The following is a 17,786-nucleotide window of genomic DNA, read 5'->3' on the forward strand; positions in this document are numbered from 1 at the left end:
GGCGCTTCAGTCCGGAAACGCGCTGCTGTTACGGTCGCAGGTTCGAATCCTGCCTCGGGCACGGAAGTGTGTGATGTCCTTAGGTTAGTTAGGTTTAAGTAGTTCTAAGTCTAGGGGACTGATAACCTCAGATGTTAAGCCCCATAGTGCTCAGAGCCATTTGAGCCACTAACCCGAAAATATCGCCATTAGCTACTTCATTGGTGTCTAGCGAGAGCTCACTTTTGGCCACGGTGGAGATGACAATGACGGCCATGAGTTGGTTAGGAGGCAAGGTGAGCGCCCCGCAACCAACCCGTCTGCTGGACCTACACTTCGAGTTGTGGTCTGAACAATTTCATATGACAGCAGGAGCTCTCCTGTGGTTATTCCACGCATCCTGACCGCAAATCTGTAAGTCAGTCTGGTGATTCGATCTTTTGCAGTGCAGCATTCCAGGGGGTGTTTTCCAACAGGACAACGTTCGCCATCTACCGCTGCTAGAGCCCAACGTGCTCAGCAGACCGTCGACATGTCACCTGGGCCTGCTCGACCTGTCTCCAGAAGAGTACATATGGGACGTCATCAGATGCCAACTCCAGCGTCATCAATAAAATGCATTAACCATCCTGGTATTGACCGACCAAGTGCAACAGGCATGGAACTCCATCCCATAATCTGACATCCGCCAGCTATACAAAACTGTGCACGCACTTTTGCCTGCTTGTATTCAATTTCTGGTGGTTACACCGGTTATTGAGCTACCAGCATTTCACATATACAATGGCTATCTCGTGCTGACATTAACCCGTGCTCTTGCAGTGTTAATCACTTAAATATCATACCTAGATAAATGTATTGCCGAAAGCTCATAACTCTACATTAGTGATTTTTTGGTACTGCAGTTTTTTTCAGTTCGTGTATTTTTAAGGAATACAGTTGTAAGTTTCTTCCAAATGGTAGCTTAACGAATGAAGTTGTTTACCGCTGCAGTTCCACATGTTCTACGTTTGTTGACTGTAGAACATCTAGGTGACACTCAATTTCTCTTCATATCTTTGCCTACATATATTCCGTCACCGACTCTGCAGCATCTCGTATTTGTCACATCAGGAACTGCTGAACATAACACTTCATCCTTAAAATAAAAAGCGTTATGTCTGTCGAACGTGGTCACCATGACTAGGACCATCTTTACTGGTCCATCTAACCAGAAACAATTCATTGAAAAAGTGATGAACAAATAACCCCCAATGTGACGGTGTACCATCTTGTTGAAACATTATCCATGATGGAAATTTCTGTGACTGAGGTGCAGCGTGAATTTACAACAATTCCAGATAGGCTTTTGTCGCAGCTTTTTTCTATTTTGTTTTTTGTTTTGTTCGGTGCGGATGTCCCATTACACCTGTTCAAGTTCAGTGTTGAGCCGTTGACTCAATTTTTTATAACAGATGGCAGCTAACCCCCTGACCGAACTCGCTGATGAGCTACCGTGCCGGCATAAATGTGGAACGCTTCACGATTTTGTGTGTCATCCTGGCGCAGGGACCATGCTAATCTTCTCCGTATCTTTCCAATTTTAGTATATGTACTGCCGAAGCAAGTACGCAGTAGACTCTGTGAATGTTCCTATCTCCTGTACCACACTGTGTGGGTTTCCGAGCCACAGATGCAGACATTATGTCTCTTTACTTTCCCGAATATGTGAAAAGTCACTTTATCTGGAAAAAGAGACTGTGTAACACAATAAACTGGCAGCCAAGATCGCAGGAATTATTTTTATTCCATGATTACCGGTGTCGGTGAAACTAAAGCCGCCATCATCGGATCTTAGGAGACATACAGGTTACAACATCAAGGCAAACCTTGTGTTACAAGCATCTACAGGGTGAAAAGTATTTAAACCGACAAACTCTGGGAGGTTGTAGGGGACATCAAAACAAATATTTTTCCCTAATGTCATTTTTTCCTGCGAGGATTATTTAAACCGTTGGAGGCCGTATTACGTTCTTCAGTTGATAGAGGCCGTATTACGATCTTCAGTAGTTACAGGGCGTATTACACTCTCAGTTGTAGGCAACTGCTGTCCACCAGTGTAGTAGTGCATTGTCTCTGGGCAGGCCGGAGTGGCCGAGCGGTTCTAGGCGCTACAGTCTGGAATCGCGCGACCACTACGGTCGCAGGTTCGAATCCTGCCTCGGGCATGGATGTGTGTGATGTCCTTAGGTTAGTTAGGTTTAAGTAGTTCTAAGTTTTAGGGGACTGATGACCTCAGCAGTTAAGTCCCATAGTGCTCAGAGCCATTGTCTCTGGTTACTAATGGATCGATACACCTGGAGTGAGTACACTGATATGGTTGGTGCGTACTACATAGTGCACCACATCGGACGAGCTGCACAGCGGGTTTATCAACAACAATATCCTAATCGCCGTATACTTCATCATACGACCTTTGATGCTGTGTACCAACGTCTGCGTGAGACCGGGTCATTTAGCAGATTACCTGGACAGGGATGCCGTCGCACGGTGAGAAAGCTGCAATTTGAGGAAGCTGTCTTGCAGCATGTGGAGCAGGATCCTTCAATCAGCACTCGTGCAACTGCACGTCACATGGGGACGAACCAGACGAATGTAAGAACAGTCCTTCGAGAGCAATTTTACGTCCATTTCATTTACAGCGAGTCTACAATCTGGAACCAGTTGATTATCCTCCCCGAGCAAAGTTTTCGCAGTGGTACCTGGAACAGTCTGAAATGCATCCTAAATTTCCATCCTCTTTGTTGCTTACCGATGAAGCAACGTTCGGGCGTGATGGAGTCTTCAACGTGCATAATTCGCATGTTTGGAGTGAAGATAACCCACATGCCACAGGTACTAGCGCTCATCAAGTGCGGTTATTCGTTAATGTGTGGGTCTGTGAAGTTGGAGACTGTTTAATTGGGCCGTATCTGCTACCTAGTTGTAGTCTCTTGGTCATAAAAAAATTGAAAAGTGTTTGTTGGTTTACTTAATTTGCTGCCAGAGAAATCTTCCTCTACCGGTTTAAATACTCCTCATAGGAAAAAACGACATTAGGGAAAAATATTTCTTTTGATGTCCCCTACAACCTCCCAGAGTTTTTCGGTTTAAATACTTTTCACCCTGTAGTTCGCTCCCACATGAGCACAATGTGCTCCCTACAAACAGACGGTGTTGTCAGCATCCATTCGTTCCATCAAGTTCCTAGCGAACTCATCAGTTCTAGCCCTATCATATAGCTGCAGAGCTTGCAGTACCTCCACCTTGTTTGCATAGACATACAGCCGTATCTGTAAAATCTCCACCAAAGTGCTCTGAGGTGTGGCTATTTCTCTGGAAACACAAAGCTTCGATTTACGCAGACTGTACTGAAATGCTGTAGGCACATCCCTCACACATCGCAAGTCTACCAACACTGCCAGTCTCTTTAAACTTTTCTGACCATCCTCTGATGCTCTTCACATCTGGGGAATGTTGACCATAAACACTTAGGAGCTTGTGCTGAACTGTAAAGCACGACAATGTTTCATGAAATCACAGAACACATTGCGCTTCTTCGTGTATTGAGGCCGCTGTGACAGTAGCACTCCCATATTACACTATCTGTAGCAAAAGAGTGTGAGAGAGAGGGGTGGAGGGGCGAAGAGGGAAAGGGGGCATGGGGGGATGGAGAGGGGGTGGGGGTGCGGGATGGGGTGACGGTGAGGGGGAGGAAGGAGTGGCAGAGGAGAGCGGAGGGGGGAGGGGGGAGGGGGGAGGGGGGAGGGGAGGGGCGTGTGGGGGATAAAAATGATATCGAAAACGTAGCACAAAAAATGAGCTCTCAACACCCGAAAATTTGATTCACTATGAATTTTGAAAAAGACAACCGTATAGATTACTTAGATTTAACACTAATAAAGAAAGATGGGAAATATGAATTTAGCATATCCAGAAAACATACGTGTACAGATTTAGTGCTCTTGTCACCCACCGCGATACAAATGGGCATATTTTACTTCGATGATATACACGCTACTAGGATTGCCACTAAACCAACAGGAAACAGAAAAAGAACTATGTATTTTAAAACAAGTGGCCGTAGCGCACGGATATACATGCAAGGAGGTGATGAATATTTATAATAAGATAATGAAGAGGCAAATGAAACAAATAGACGGAAGTCAAGTCATGATACTAAAATGTAGACTTTCACGGCCGGAAATATCATGTCCATTATAATTATCCGGACTGTTATGCCGTGGTCGGTTGATGAATTCTGTGGTGATTCCCACCGTTTCGTCTCCGACTGCGGGAGACATCTTCAAGGGGGTCCGTAGCTCGATGGAAGGTCCAACACACACACTGGCTCGCTACTGACTGCCGCTAAATTCCGTGTCCGCGCGCCCCCAGGCCGAAGCGTGACGTCACGTGTTTTGAAAACGTCAGTGCAATTGGCCGCTGTCCGTCGCCGTCGATCGCCGTTGCCATCACCCAGTAATGGACGAGTGGTACACATCTTCTTTAACACCGGCATCCACATACCGTTTAATTTGACGCCCTCCTCCATTCGGTTGAAATTATTTGGGTGTTTAGCGATTTCGATTGCCACCCTGTAGAGCCTTTCGTAATATCCGCTCGTGGCCGCTAGTACTTGCGTCTCCTTGTGGTTCCCTGGCTGGAAAGCATGCTCCGCAACAGCTGATCGTTCCGTTTCTCCTCTTCTACAATTTCCCTTGTGCTCTTCCAAACGTTTAGAAACAGTTCTTTTAGTGGTACCCACATAAACATCACCACAGCTGCATGGGATCCTATACACTCCAGATTTTTCCAATGGTTTGCGAGCGTCCTTGGCAGGCCTAAGGTATTCCTGTACCTTCCTGGTGAGCTTGTAAATTACGGTAATATTCCGCTTCGTCAAGATCCTCCCTATTCTTTCCGTTACATTTTTAACAAACGGCAGGAAAACCTTAGATTTTGCAGTAGCCTGTACGTCAGTATGATTTCTGCGTGGCTGCCTCAACGCACGTTTTATTTCGGCGGACGAATATCCGTTCTTCGTTAGTGCATTGTGGAGATGTTCCATCTCGACGCGGGGGCGCGCGGACACGGAATTTAGCGGCAGTCACTAGCGAGCCAGTGTGTGTGTTGGACCTTCCATCGAGCTACGGACCCCCTTGAAGATGTCTCCCACAGTCGGAGACGAAACGTTGGGAATCACCACAGAATTCATCAACCGACCACGGCATAACAGCCCGGATAATTATAATGGACATGGAAGTCAAGTCGTAGTTAAGAGGAGCAACAATAAAAAATACGTGGCTCTCACTTACAGTGGAAGAATTACAGACAAGATTGAAAGATGCTTTCGTAAATCCGACATTAAAATAGGGTTCCGAACAAATGACTCGCTACAATTGAAGCTACGGCACAAAATACGTAATAGTAGGAATAAATTTCAGGATTTAGGTGTATATAAGAGCAAATGTGATGACTGCTGTAAACAATACGTAGGGCAGACTGGTAGGAACTTTAAAACCAGATTCAGGGAGCACAACTACTCTCAAAACAAAACATCGTTTGGGGCGCAAATGGCTACCTTAAAGCACTCAGTCACGAACATTGAACAAAACTTAGACATCCTACATAGAGCTCATAAGGGACGGTTTTTAACATTTTAGAAGAAGTTGAAATATACACCTGTAAACAGAAAGACACCGATTTTATCCTCAACGAGCAAAGCGAGTTTAATCATAACGCCTATTTTAGTATTTATGACGATTTACTGAAATGATCGCTGTTGCGTATAGAAGTCCAAGCCGATGGATGAGAGATAGTGCACGGGGAAACAGCTGGAAGATGCGTGCAGCGCCCAACGTCGATGACGGGGCATTGCTGCACGGTCCTCTTACCCACGGCGATGGACATCAGACGACTGAACGGCTCGCGTCACAACACGGAAATAGCGAGAACCACGGAAGCAGACCATGAAGGAAAACAAGTCTACACCAGCGCCACGGATATAGAAGTCGCCCTGTGTTTTCGATCGTACAAAAATGATAATTTTATTGTGTATTTTAGTTTTGACAAGTACAGATTTTGACTTTGACAACTACAGATTTTAATTAAATATTTTTCGAGATAAAAGCAAATTAGAAAAATCTACTTAATACAGTACGTGTATATGTAATGTAACAAATGTACCAGACGTCACCCGTTGGTAAGAACCTTATAATTAATATAAATGACGTGCATTGTGCCAACCAATTTAATGTGACGCAGCATGTGAAGATTGCTGTATGTGAACGGGTGACTCCTGTAACCGAAATTGCAGGTACGTTCTGTTACATTTGATGTTGATCGGATAGGATGAAACAAGTTTGCATTTGTGAAATAGTAAATTAGTATCATTCTCATTTCAGATCTGAAGATGGTTCTAGAGGAACCGAAACCGGTCATATGAATAAACATTTTTGCAATCAAGACGGATTATAAGTAACATTGTATAACCAGTTATTACGGTATCCCATCAGACATTATGTCTGTTTTTGCAAATAAACTATACATTTAATTAAGCACTTACCTCACAAAAATCTTCATTACGCGAACTACTGCAGTACAGCGAGCGTCAATACTGTCTGCTAAATAAAAGATTCTAACTACTAAAGCCACTAACTACTAATAGGCCTGTGGTTAGCAAAGGAAAGATTTTGTAGCAGACCAAATAATGTATTTTTTACCTTAATAATGTGACATCCAGTTCAAACACGAATACAAATCGTCATTGACATCCAGTACAAAGATATATAATCATAATTTTCAGTTTCCAAGTTGGATACTTCCAGATATTTAGCCTTTGCTAACGCTTCAGACCTCTAGCCTCCATCAAAGCTAACTTCCCACATCTAACATCCATCACTGCTGGTTGTTTACCTTCAACTGCCCAACAATACTTCCATCACTGCTGGCGACTAACTTCCAACTGTCCTACACTGCTGGCGATTAACTTCCAACGACGAGTCCAACCAGCCACAGAGTCTCTTATAGAGAAAGCGCAGTCAGAGATCCAATGCAAAGCACTACACAAAACTGCCTACACAGAAGCAGCCCACTTACGAGAGAAAGCAATGGAATGTTCAGACATTGGCAAATAAGCGTTAGGTAAGTAAATGGTGTCCAAGTTACGGAAGGAGAGACTTAATGTGGTATGGAGCAGTATTCAGGTTTCTGTCCCAATGCAGAATAGGGAAAATACACACAATTAATACTTTTCAACGACGGTATACACTACCGGAATAAAATACAAAACCCTTGGGGACCGTGTTCAGCGGAACCACGGTAAATGTACTCATACTGAGGACTTGTACTGATTCATTTGTCACTATCATCGGAAATCAGATGGCGTTCAGAACGTCTGTCTGTGCACACTCCCCTTCCACTTCACAGACAGTAACTGTGTTTTTATAGGTTAACAGTGTTACAACATTAATTATGGGGTGGAGCTACGCCTCACTGAAGAGTACTTACGCCTGTTGAACAGCTTCAGCCATTTGAACTGGGTCGCACTGTGGGCCCACGAGAAGTTCGTCGGACGTATTGACGAACTGCTGCACATGATGGACACAATGTATCGGTGGTGCGTCACTCTTCTCAACAGTGCTCTCTGGAGCATTACCACACTTTTAGATGACACTCTGGACGTTGCGTAGTACAGGCGGACGTCAAGATCGACGCACGAACAGCGGTGGCACACCAAACATATCCAGGGACGAAATACGAACACGTGTTGTGTCTCCTGTGCCATTGTCTAATTTCCGCAGGATTCAGCTCACAAGTGCCTCTGGCCAGGCTACCGCTGAAACCATGACATCGTGAAGCAGGGCTACTGCGGTGCCGTGAAAAAGCTGAGTGGAGGGTGGAATGTCACTCTGTGGTCTTCAGTAATCGGAATATATGGCGTTTGTTTGCGAATGGTGGGTGTAACCGGGCATGGTGTGCTCTTGGTTAGCTGCCTATTGCAGAGTGCATTCGCTCACAACACACAGGTTCAGCTCCAGGCCTCATGGAATGCGCGATCAACAGTTACAACTCGCGATCAAGTTAGTTGCTTCTGGAGGGTAAAGTAACCAGTACTGGCTACAACGCTGGGACAGCTGCTGCTGTCTCTTCGACAATCATGTGCTTTTTCAGCAGGACACTGCACTTCCACATACGGCTGCTGCGGCGTAACGTTCTATTAGTGGTGAACGACAACTGACCTGACCAGCGAGGCAGCCACATCTCACGCAAACTGAACACATGTGGGAAACGATGAAGTGGGAACTTACTCTTTGTCCGGGGCCTGCAAATACTATTGCCGAATTGAAACAAAAGGCGCAAGATGCTCGGCGCAAGCTATTGCAAGATGCCATTCAGCACCTGTAAGAGCGTTTGCTTGCGAGAATATACTTATGCGTTGTTGCCAGCGGGGCTACACCGTGTACTGATGGAACTGTTTGGGAATCCTCTAATGTGACATGTGTGCCTCATTTAATCTGAATTTGTTACCATCTACTCCTTCAGTAGTGAAATACACTTTACTCTACTTCTACTGGTCGCTGTAGGTGTTGCATTTTTTTCTGGGAATGTGTTATTGGACAGCTATTTCTGCGGAATTATGAATATTACAAGCAGATGCCATCTTTGTGAAAACTTCACAGCTTTTGTAGCACAGATCTGGACATCCAGATAGGCAAACGAAAAAACTTTGAGCAAAAGCACCAACCACATTATATATTTTGTGAAAAAGTAAAGCATCTTAATTAAAGCCGCCAAAGGTGTATTTACGCAGACTTTGGATTCATACAAAGTGCACTGAAAAATTGTTGGCAAAGCGCCAGTGTGGGAAGAGTGTTTTCAACAAGAGCGCCAACCAACGTTCCATTATTGTTACTGTATTCATCAAAATCATTTGGTGCGGAAGGTAAAGGCATCAGGAAGCGAACCCCCTACCACAAAAAGTAGTTCCAGGATTGAGGTGACGTTCTTGCGCACTGTACCTGTCAACTAACAGGAAAATGCTACATTAAAACAAGAATAATGTTGACAGCACAATGAGAAATTATTAACTATCATTTATAAAAAGAGTGTACATAATAAATACTCAAATTTAGTTTGATGACGAGACGATGTACTGAAGTAAAAGCTTTGTACACCAGTCTAGCGTAAGTGAACGTTGGCTAACTATGTAATGAATCTGATACTTGCTCTAACAGGACCGCTGTCGGTGACAGTTTCATATTTCTATTAATGTATCATATACTGATATTACGACATTCGGCGCTGTCTGTGTGATGACTCATTGATAGTTGTGTGGCAACCCACGTTCTGCGACTGGAACTGGAACCGTGACAACTGCGTATGGTACGATGGTAGCTCCGACAACTGCCCGAGTGAAGTGTTGTGACTACCGAAATCTGCGATCAGCAGAAGGCTGTTCATATGTGAACTATGTGGCAGTTGAACAAAGTAGTCGATGGTACCAGCACCCAGTTTGGCGGTAGATGTATCTAACGGGGAATGGACTGAACTGTTAGTAAGTCGCATGACAAAAGCATAATGTAGCTCCGGCTGTCAGTGATCTGCGTTAAAACCGATGATAACTTAGCGGCGCCATGCTGGAGAGGAACGTGGTGTATGACGCCCCCTGTGGGTATAGCCGTGTACTGCGTCTGACGCTTGACAGCAATTGTGAATGCAGAGGTTTTTTCTAATTTTTTCTTGAATTTTGTTTAACATGCTTTTGGTACGTGCCATCTCAATAGTGTAATGTCTGTTATGACAATACGAACGTAAGGATAACACAACGCACACTCTCAGAGCGAAGAAAATCTCCGACCTGGGCGTCAATCCAACCTGGGCCCAGGCTCTTGACAATCCGCCCCGATGGCGGACGAATGCACAGTACGGTTTCGTGTCAACTTATCCTCTGTGAGTAAAACAGGAAAACTTCGGAAATCATATAGAACAGGACAGAAAAAAATTAAAAATATGTGTACACAAGTAGAACCGAAATTTTCCCCATTAATCAGAATCAACAACCTCCTTGGGTTTACTCAGCTGACAAAATTTTTCCAGAAAATTGTTCTCCAACTACTGCTTCTGTACCGTCTAGACCTAAGTCCTGTAGAACTGGAGAACTGTTATGAAATCTTACAAAGGATAGATAAGAGTTTTTAATACATCAAGCACCTCGTTGTCTAATCTGACATAGTAACGGGTAATGCTCTTTCTGCTAATAAATAAACGTGGGTCATGCACCTGGTGCAAACCTTCCAAAGTAATGCCACTTCGCCAGCTTGCGCATCAGTTTCATTCCTTTTATAAACAAGCAGCTTTTTGTTTGCCATCACTGGGTGGGTGGATCTCCTTCCACCAGAGAAACCATTTAGTTGCTGACCAGGAGTCAGACATGAGACCACGGTTTCATTTCCCAAACGCTCCAACCGACAGACTACACAGTCAATATACTGTTGATGCTAAGGCATTAGCAGACTAGAAAGACCTTATATCACACCAAAATATGTGTGACGCCTACTGGAGGAGACAGGAGACTGAAAACGTAATAAAATCAGTCGTCATGGACTTAAGCAAAGATACAGCAGATCAGTTAAGCTCTTCATTCCCTCGGTACATTACTGTTTTTTTTTCTCCATAAATAAGCCTATATTTCCGCTTGTAGACCAATGGTCCATGGGTGTCGAACTTCTAATTCTTGCTTTTAAAACAAGGACGCAGCACCTTGTTTAATATTTTTGTGGGATCTAAAATTTAAAAGCCTCTCTCACACCGGCTTGATTTAGCTTCACTGATCAGGATAGTAAAAAACATGCGTATATTAAAGGAATTTTCATTCACAAAGCAGGCTTATTACATTCACACAGTTCAATACTGTTCTATCCTGATTAAATTGATCTTAACTTAAATTCCATAAGGCAGTGAAGCAATTTCGAAGTCTCGGTGCGACGAAAATTGTCTGTCGATCTCCTAAAAGCATTTGTAATAATTATTAACTTTCGGTGATCACATGGGGAAGACCGGAGATCTGCTGGTAAGACCGTGTTAGCCTGTTTATTTGAAGTAACTGGATATCTTGAGCATACAAAACGGCAGGTTCGTCCAGTGTAAATCAAACGTTCCCCACTGATCTCGTGCAACACAGCGTAGTAAGCAGACACTGTCAATGATAATCAGTTAAATAATACGCGAACACACTTAGTTTTGTTTAGGTCATGTATTAAATTCCTTCTCAAACAGAATCTCATCAAGATGGCGACTAGCTCAACAATACATACATATACATCTTCGTTCTTTCACGGCTAATAGGCAAGCACTCCCAAATTCATTTCATAAGAGAAAACAGATAGCAGAGAAGCTATTCCATGGAGTAAATGGACGCTCCAAGGAATAATAGGGCTTGAAACTACTTTGCATTGATAATCATCGTATATTAAAGTTTAGGAATCGGTAAGATAAGAAGAGATATTTCGAGATACGTACTGAGCTGTATAATTTATAAAATTTCTGAAAATAACGCGGAGAAACCGCTGCAAGAGACATTACACTTGTAATGGACGAGAGCAATGCGGAATTATCTCATTTAGAAGATGACGAATTCTCAGTTTTGACTGAAGATGATCCTGCTGAGATTCATGATACTCACTGATAAGAAATAATAACGTTAGGCTATCGTGCCAGTAGTTAGGAGAAGAAAACATCCTTGTACAGAGAATTCCTCCGACAGTGAAGATGTATATGATGCGAATAAAAAGCCAAGAAAAGCTGTGTTGCAACCAGTTTCAGAAGAAAGGTTTCACAATGTTGGCTAAATCACAAATTGTGTTGAAGCAATGACACCTCAAAATGCAGGAAAGGTGACGGTAACTCCAAGAAAAGAGACATGTGCATCAACTGTGGAACGTCTCATATCGTTTTTTGAAGATTATCATAAGACGTACTGCAAAGATTTATTTACGGGCAGTAGCAAGATATTATTTGAGAGAAATTGTTGAATGATTATTATTTTCTTGCACTGAAGAAGTTAATCAAATGGCTCTGAGCACTATGGGACTCAACTGCTGAGGTCATCATTCCCCTAGAACTTAGAACTACTTAAACCTACCTAACCTAATGACACCACACACATCCATGCCCGAGGCAGGAGCCGAACCTGCGACCGTAGCGGTCGCCCGGTTCTGGACTGTAGCGCCTAGAACCGCTCGGCCACTCCCGCCGGCAGTTTTTTTAGAGCATGAACAAAAACGTGTGTTGGAAATTTTCAAATGTTCAAAAATATTAACATTAAATATTCTATTTTGTATGTGTATTAGCAAATACAATTTACTGTTTCAAAAAATGGTTCAAATGGCTCTGAGCACTATGGGACTCAACTGCTGAGGTCATTAGTCCCCTAGAACTTAGAACTAGTTAAACCTAACTAACCTAAGGACATCACAAACATCCATGCCCGAGGCAGGATTCGAACCTGCGACCGTAGCGGTCTTGCGGTTCCAGACTGCAGCGCCTTTAACCGCACGGCCACTTCGGCCGGCGACTGTTTCAAATCAAATACATATTTTGATAAATAAAATATTCTTGCTGAAGAAAAGCGAAAGAAAATATGAAACAAAGATCAGTCCTTTTTCACTATAAGTAAGACCTTAGGTCCACACAAGTGAACCTCTATTTATGCCTTTATGAATCACAATAAAAATATTTCATTTGCATTTGTGTCATGCATGTTTATTGGTTCGCTGGGAAATATGAAAACAAGAATTTACACTCTGTAGAATGTGAGCAGGTTCACCCTTTGGAAAACGTCTTTGGTCAGCGCACGCAGCCATGCGTGGATGTCGGAACAACCAACCATATGGTAGAAATACTGATTTGTGTTGACGATCTATGAGGTGTACGTAGAACAAAAGCATGCCACATTCAGTCGACAAGACTCACCGAGTATTCCTGACAGAAAAAATGCGATCCTCCTGCCCATGATTCACGACGAAACGATTTGCTCATTTTACAACTAACATAGGCGTTTGTACTAGCAACATTGATAAATTTTATGGTGTGATCATTTTACATATCAGTTTGTTAGTTTTATGGTCTTATGACATAGTTCATGAGCTACACAACAATACACCCAAAAATGTTATGTGACATTCTGGTTCCTTCACTCACTATCTAATCTCCATTTTATTTTTCTTGCGGATGGTTAAGGCACCCTGTTAATAGAAGATTGCCCTTGTTCAAACACTTTTTAAGACACAAAAACGAGATTTTCGCCAAAACAGAGCGCAGAGAGGGGCAACAAATTCTATTAAAACAGTTAATGTTACTAACTTTTGCATTAACCGAGTCACGGAAGCAATGTTTTTCTTTTAATGGTGCAATATACTGCTACTTTAAATTCCACTTAAAAACCGAGCACAGCGATGTACGGATTGTTGAAGGGGGACATAACGGATAATGTAAACATTTAAAAATCATTAATGTCATATCTATTAATGTACAAGTCTAAAACTTTGCATGTGTAAAGGAAAAGAGCTGTGTTTTAACGGAAAAATATAATAAGATCTGCAGGATTAATATTTTGTCAGAATTTGAATTTTTAATTTTTTGTTGTATTTTTTATAAAAAGCCGTAACTGAAATTCTAATCACTCAGTTAATCTGAAATTCATCTTGTAATGTCCTGAGAAGATTATTAGAGCACCGAACTACACTTATTAATTGATGGTACAAACTGTATCATTAACAGAGTTTATAATTTTGCACACCCAAAATTAGCTTTTTTCTACATACAATCATCTAAAATCAGTATGTAATTGCAGGATTTCTTTTTTTTAGTTTCAGGGAGACAGCAACACGTTGCGAACACTTCCTGCAAATTTCATAGCATTAGCGCTTATACTTTTTGAGAAAAGGTTTCTAATAACGCAAAAAATGTAGAAAAGAGAAAATGAGGTTCAAAGATGTAATAAGCTTCTTCTGTTTTAAAATCCTTCATACTGATACTCCTCACCCTCCAGGTTTCTCTTCTCCCCTCTTCGAATCTGCCTGGCCTGTATTTGCAAGTAAGACACTGACCTGATAGCTTTCTTGACCCTGCTCTCGTCGATGGTGTAAAATGCTTTTGTTGTAAATACACAAGGATCCATACCAAATCTCTTCGGCACTTCAATTCTGCCATTATTTCCGCTATTGTAACATAAAACTGACTGCATCATAGACACCTATTTTGAGTACTTTAAGTCCACAGAATGTCCTTTTTGAGCATCTAATCCAGTTTAAATTATTGAGGCTTTTATTTGCACTTTGTGTCTTTCCGTGAAGACACTTCCTCAGTACATCAGGTTCAAATGGTTCAAATGGCTCTGAGCACTATGGGACTTAACTTAGGAGGTCATCAGTCATCTAGAACTTAGAACTACTTAAACCTAACTAACCTAAGGACATCACACACATCCATGCCCGAGGCAGGATTCGAACCTGCGACCGTAGTGGTCGCGCAGTTCCAGACTTTAGCGCCTAGAACTGCACGGTCACCCCGGCCGGCTCAGTACATCAGGGTTTGCAAGAAACCTGAATGTGAGCTGAACTGCATTCATAACAGAATCTGGTAATGAATGTTCATGTGAATGCGTCTCATTTCTATTGCTGAACTTACACCAATTGTCTTTCGGACAGAGATTGTTCATTGGTGTTTGGTCAGTGGATAGTTTCTGAAAAAAAATTGCCCACACAGCACGCGTGATTGCCTCTAAATTCTGCGTGTTTTTCATAAAGCTCTCCCATAAAATAACTGAAGGGAATCAATTTCTTTCTGAGTAAGCCTACCTATTCCTCCTGGTGGTTTTCGATCCCCAAGTACTTCACCCTTGTTCTCTTGCAGCAAGCGACGAAGCCTACCACCAAGCGACAACATTCTGTTGTTGCATTGTACGGATTTTTTATCTATTACAGCTTTGAACGAAGAGGAGTCCATATCACCAAGGTATTTAGCACATCTAACACCATACTGGTCCACAGATCTGAAGAACATCCTCACAACTGAAGCAGCCTCCATGCCCCACTTGAGCCGCTATAATTATTAGAGCATGCTGCTGCATGATTTTCTTGCCACAATTTCTCACTGTCTTCGTTGTCGGACATATTCTCTGTTGGACACTTGTGGCAGCATTAACACATAATTTCTACATCTACAACTTTACATGAGTCAATACCAATAACAGATGCAACTCCATACAGAGACGTGTGACCCCTTTTCATCCATGTCCCACACATACACACAGGTCAGTAACATTTGTAAGAGATTCACTATCATGAATATCTACCCCAGAATTTCTCTCTTTTTGGTTTATTTCCACCAATTCCTCCACTGCTTTATACATAGAAACTTTGGCAGTATCGCATACAGCATCAGACATTCCTTTATTTTATTTTTTCAAACCTTGCACAAGGTGGAGGCATGTTTAGAAAACCACACAATAAATTACCTCCTTCCCTGCTCTGTCCAAGTCATCTCAGAGAGTATGATAATCTAAAATGGCTTTCATAGATACCAGTGTCAGTTGGTTTGGAGGAGGAAAATGAAAATCCAAAACCACACGAATTACAAATTAATTTAAAATCATAAGCTATTCCTACTCTTCTTTCATTCCGTCCTGTTACAGCTAACACATGAACAAGAAAACTTTATAGCCTGGCAGAGAGTCTCTAAATCAATAAGTCTGAATAGAGTGGAATCCATATCAACATCATTCACACACCCGTACAGTTCTATTGTTCCAAGTTTCGATTTTGAAGCTGAGCGCTTATGTTCTACATTGCGAGCTGCTTCCTCTTTTTGCTGGTAAACTGATTTTCATGAAACCGTTTCCTAAACGGAGTTTTCCCACCACCCATTTTGGACAAATCTTGACTTCACGTAAAGGTTTGCGAATTCAACCTTCCACCTACTAATATGTGTTAGTATTGTCAAAACGTAAATAAACTACATGCAAGAAAGCTTTCAGCAAGGATATAGATGTCAGCCAGAGATATCGATGTCAGCCAAAGATCGAAGGAAAATAGCCTTCACACTGACAAAAATTCCTCTAAAGTAAACAGTTTCCCAAATGCCAGAAAACGTGGGAGTGGCCGCCATTGCAGAGTTAATCAGTTGAACAATTGAAAGGCATTTCTGAAGCTACTGTCGCGATAAAACTCACACACAACATAGATTAAACTGTGTAAATCAAGAAAGTAAAATTTATGAAAAAATCGATTTTTTGGACCAAAATCCAATACATCCCCCCTTAATGAAAGTATTGAGATATTTCGCAGCGCTATCTGACAGCTGTGCTACAGTCATGGTACAAGGTGGCCTGGATTGGTAATTGCACTCTAAAAACTACCAAGTTACGCTGTTGTTCGAGAGTTTACGGATGTCATTAAAGAAAAACATAATTTAAAAAAGTGTTTCATTACCTATGTTGTTACACGAAATTATGACGTTAATCATGCAACAAATATTACCACATTATGTGCCTCTCTAAACTTTATCGTTTGACGAAAAAGGAATCTGTTACAAAATGTAAACTTACTATCTGGATCAAGTTTGGATCCAAACAAACGTAACAAACCTGATAGTAAATGATGTCAGCGTGGAGAGAACGAAAAAGAAGCATATTTTATTTCCAATATTAGCGTGTTACTTACTTTCTTAAAGAAAAACTTCACAAGTCTGCTTCATGCACTGGTTCTGTGACTCAGCCATCTACGATACGTAGCTGTGTGTCTCCTGTCTGAGTAGCAGCACTTTACTGTGTCCAGTGGTGGACCCATCGGTGTGTAGGAGCTGTACAATCGTTTCAGTTACTGTCGTTTCAACGTTGCACGAAAGTAAATACCATAGTAGGAATAATTTTGTGCTCTTTGAGGTCATGAGATTTTCCTGAGTTTACTAATCTCCTCTTCTCACTGAGTACCTGATGCACTCGTGTTAAGGGTGTATGTGCAATACTTGCTGTAATTCTGTCTTGTGATAACATTTATACGGTTGAGTTTATGTTTTAAAGCTGGTAAATGTCGTCAAGAGAAGGTAGGAAAACAAACAAATGACTTCGGAGTCCGACTGGAACATGTGATGGCAACTGTAATGAAAACGAAATGGTGGTGGATTAGGAGACATAGTTAAACGAATGGACTGTAGGTGGGCTAAAGACATCCTTTCCTCGATGTAAAGAGATAAACACTAAAATAGTGATCGTATCAAAAAGATAGGAAATACCATCAGAGAACTGACAGAAGCAATAGGGGTCCATATATCTGAAGTCGCAGTGACCTAAGAAGTGTGGAAGACACCTTTGGATGCCGAATAACTAATTATTTAATATTGCAAGTAACACTTTACGGGTCTTTTTGATCGAGAATCTTTTCAAAGCTTTTTCCTTTTTCACTGTACAGTGAACTTCAGATCAGCAATAGCTCGTTACAGCCCTAATTGTCCGGTTTGTTAGGCCAGCTGAATTCGTTACTTATTGAACTTGGGTAACCGAAGAGAAGTATAAATGTGTGTCCTATTTGTTGAAATAAGGGAAAAAACAGTGTTATTAAAATCATTCTGAGTACAAGTCGTATTATTTTATAAAATACTTAATATACTAAAATATACCTTCGTTTGTGAGAGTTACAGCATCCTTTCTCAGAGTGATGGCTGAAAGCTGGGGTGTGGATACATCGGAAAACAGTGTCTGGTTACGTATCTTTCGCTGCTGACTTCATCGT

General features: G+C 42.0%; 1 non-coding gene across 1 annotated transcript; it reads right to left on the reverse strand.

The window, feature by feature from the left end:
• Window positions 1-1,482: 1,482 nt before the first annotated feature.
• Window positions 1,483-1,589, reverse strand: LOC124614510. The gene has a single exon (XR_006979736.1). It is a non-coding gene; the product is annotated as a U6 spliceosomal RNA (small nuclear RNA).
• Window positions 1,590-17,786: the final 16,197 nt, after the last annotated feature.

This window comes from Schistocerca americana, chromosome 4, assembly GCF_021461395.2.
Source record: "Schistocerca americana isolate TAMUIC-IGC-003095 chromosome 4, iqSchAmer2.1, whole genome shotgun sequence".
Lineage (NCBI taxonomy): Eukaryota > Metazoa > Arthropoda > Insecta > Orthoptera > Acrididae > Schistocerca > Schistocerca americana.